The sequence below is a fragment of the Pristis pectinata genome, chromosome 12 (genome assembly GCF_009764475.1).
Source record: "Pristis pectinata isolate sPriPec2 chromosome 12, sPriPec2.1.pri, whole genome shotgun sequence".
Classification (NCBI taxonomy): Eukaryota; Metazoa; Chordata; class Chondrichthyes; order Rhinopristiformes; family Pristidae; genus Pristis; species Pristis pectinata.
Window position 1 is genome coordinate 53,913,113 of NC_067416.1, and position 3,632 is coordinate 53,916,744.

Below are 3,632 nucleotides of genomic sequence, written 5' to 3' on the forward strand. Positions count from 1 at the left end.
TGTATAATTACAGTCCAATAGGACACCGTCCCCTTCACGCACTGTGACTGGAGCCAGTGTCTGTGAAACGGAGTCTCCCCGAGAGTGTCCTGCGAAAGCGAGGAGGGAGATTAAATCAATCAATGTCATAACACCCTGATTCAGACCCTTATCCCACAGCACATATCACAGAGATAGATCAGAGGAACTAAGCAGCAAACTCTAAGCCCCCGGCGGCAACAGAAGTTCCCGGGATGAACGGATGGACCTTCTGGAACATTCACAAGGACATTTGTTTCCTGTTCCTTTCTTGTGATGGGAATGTGTGTGTGTGTGTGTGTGTGTGTGTGTGTGTGTGTGTGTGTTTGTGTGTGTGGTTACGAATAAAAATTGATTAGTTCAAACATTCTGTGCTCATGTGAAACGTAGGCTGTGCAACTCGTGAATTTACCGGTTAGAAAAGCTGCCGATATCAGAGTAGAACACAAAAGAATCATAAACATGTTCTCGGAGAGTTTTTTGGTGGATATGAACGGACAGAGATGCTCTTGAAATTTGTTTCAGTGACAAGTGGGGGAGACGAGTGAGTTACGGTCTCTATTATGATTGAGTGAATCCAGGTATGGACGTTATATGACACCCAACCAGCTCTGTGGTGTATCCTTCTGCAATCCACCAATCAGCTCACAGCTTCAATGTTTGACAATCTGTCTCAACCTATGAAAATGTGTCCCCGAGCTGCGTGAGGAGAAAGGACAGAGATTCGTCCCCGACAAAACCTGCGTCTGTTCCCTGAGCAAGTTAATTGAACAGAGGGAGAGAGAACTAAAGAGATTGTGCGTTATCAGATATAATAGCAGGCGTCAATTCAGTTTAAACAGTGTTTCTGGGGGGTGCGTGGGGAATATCAGAAACCTCTTTCAAATAAAATTTCAATTCATGTCTCTTCAGTGACCCCAAATCAAGTCCTCGGGTGTTTCCGTGTCGTGAGAATCGGGATTGCGTTCATTGTCTGAAAAATTACAGCTGATGAAGTTTCATCGACTTGAAGGCAGAAGTCTAGGAAGAATTTCTCTTTCATTCCACCAGAGGGTAGCAAATGCAGGGGAACACCAGGCTTCATTGGACTGACAGTGATGGCTCTGTGGCGTCATTTTGATTGACAATATTCAGCAAAGGTCGTGGCCAGTTTCCCACCCGCGAACCTGTTCATCCAGTTTCCAAGATTCAGCGTTTTCAGCACTGTAACCTAGGTTGGATTCCCGTAAATGGTCTGGCGGCAATTTAACATCGTTTGCGGCCGGTCTTGGCTGAACAGCTCTTGTTATTGATTTGCTTCTTCAACTTCAGAGCCGCCTCCGCCATGTGGACCATCACTAACCCTTTATTCTGTAGAACGACATTGCTGCACAATTCGTGAAGTTTACATGCAAACATCGGCCAAGTTATAAACTTCTTTGTCATCCAATTCTCCTTCTGAATGCCTCTTCCATAGTGCATTTAAACCGAGGCGCGGTGGCCGAGTGGTAAGGCGTCGGTCTCGTAAACGGAAGATCGCGGGTTCAAATCCCGTCCGCGCCTGTTGACATTCAATTAACTTTAGTGTTCTGCAGTGTGACTTCTACTTCTTGATGGACAAGCAGCTGATGTTGCTGAAGCTCTTCGATTCAGTTATCATCGCCGCGCTTTTTAGCAGGTGAACTGCTTGCTTCATTCTCCCCGGTGATCCCCGGACGACGGAAGAAAATTTCATTCTGGTTCCAAAATGACAACGTGATCCTCCGAATATCATTTATCAGCGGCACCTCAACCTGCGTGATGCTTCACACCAGCAAACACATTAAATACTTCACTCATCTTGCTCTCAGTGCACAGAATGTGGCATTTGAGTCATAACCTTCTTCTTCATTTGTTTCCATTTGCCGGGTTTTGGGACATGCCGAGTACTTCGGGCGCCTAAAACCTGTTTTATTTAGAATGCTGAGGAATGGATCACTGAGCTGAAAAAGGTGAGATTACTAATAAAATAACGGGCAGGAAAACGAATTTTTCCTTCCTGATTCTATTCATAATGATAGATTAAGAAGGTTTATACACCATGGCAATACACTTGTTCTCTTGTTTCCCCATAATTTCAGTAAGTGTTGCCATATGTTTGAAATTGGAGGTCTGCAGAACTCAGCGGTTGCCCAACCGGCGGATCAGTAAGCTTCCGCTCTCAGATTTTGCCCAACATGGACAATTGACCACTTCCCTTTGACTACAAATTACAATCGACGTCACGGCAACATGGCCGAAAAGATGACTTCACAATGTTCCCTGCTCGTTTTGCTGCCGTAGCGTCAGGGTCTCCACACGATTAACCTGCGCCCTCTCCAAACCCTCGGCTGAACAGTGCGACTTTGCATTCGAATCACGAAAACACACGCACAATCTAAAATAAAACGTTGACAATATTAAACAACCAGTTGTCGCGTTTTCAATGAATTAAAATGTCGAGAAATGATATTTATTTCTCCGCTTATTGGACGTATCGGACAGAAATAAACTGGGACAACTTCAGACAGACCGAACGAGAATTTCAAGACAATTGCTGAAGTTTGCTCACCAGAGTAAGTGACGACTTCTCCCCAAAATTATGTTTTATTTCCCATCAGGGAACACACGTAGAGGTTCTCACGGCTATCTGATCATCCTTTGATCAGTCCATCAGAGAGACACTATATAGCAGACGTGACTAGACGAGATGCAGTGGAGTGAGACCGTGGAAAAACCTGGTGTTACACTCTCCAAGGCATGAACCAAAGCAGTGACTGCACCCAAAGGGCGCCATGTCATATAGCCAGAGATTCTGCTTTATACTATATTTATTTGAGTTTTCCTAGTCCAGTACAGAGGAAACAACTCCAATACAAAAGCCAAGGAATCAACAATAGAGCAAGCTAGTTAATTAATAAAATATACGGAATTATAATCTGGCGCAATCCTCTCTTCGCTGAAACCGGCAACAGAAATAAATCGTGTGGCAAAAAAATGCCACACGGATTGTTGAGTAAAAGAGTGGGGAAGTCATGTTGCACCTGTCCAAAACATTCGTAAGGCCACATTATCAGTATTTTGTGGCAGATCACGTCGCTGCATGTAAGTGATGTGGAGACTTTGGGGAAGATGCAGAAGAGGTGTGCGGGGATATTTTCTGGAGCAGAGAGTATTCTCTCTCAGGAAAGCCGGGGCAAATTTAAATGGTTCTTTGGAGCGTCCGACGCAGAAGGGCAACCAGATAAAAATACATCATATTATGTGAGACATGGAGAGTGTAGATAGCTGGAGTCATTTTCGCAGGTCGGAAACGTCATATATTTCATGGTATAGGTTCAACGTGAAACGGGAAAAGATTAGAAGAGTTTTTAAAGAGGAAAGTTTTTTCACACAGAGTGGCAGGTGCCTGGAACGCGCAGTAAAAGGAAGCGATGGAAGCACGTATAATAGCAGAGTTTAAGTGGCATTTAGATAGACACATGAACAGGCAGGAAATGGAGGGATATCGACCATGTGCAGGCAGATTGGATTAGTTTGTGTTTGCATCATAGTTGGATGTGTCTTTGAAAGCCCAGCTGAGGACAATAACTAGAATTCAGGCTGGAGTGGTGGAC

At 44.4% G+C, this 3,632-nt stretch overlaps 1 non-coding gene across 1 annotated transcript; it reads left to right on the top strand.

Annotated features, from left to right (window-relative positions):
• The first annotated feature begins 1,488 nt into the window (after nt 1–1,488).
• trnat-cgu (transfer RNA threonine (anticodon CGU)) lies at nt 1,489–1,560 on the top strand. Its single transcript has one exon. It is a non-coding gene; the product is annotated as a tRNA-Thr (tRNA).
• Nucleotides 1,561–3,632: the final 2,072 nt, after the last annotated feature.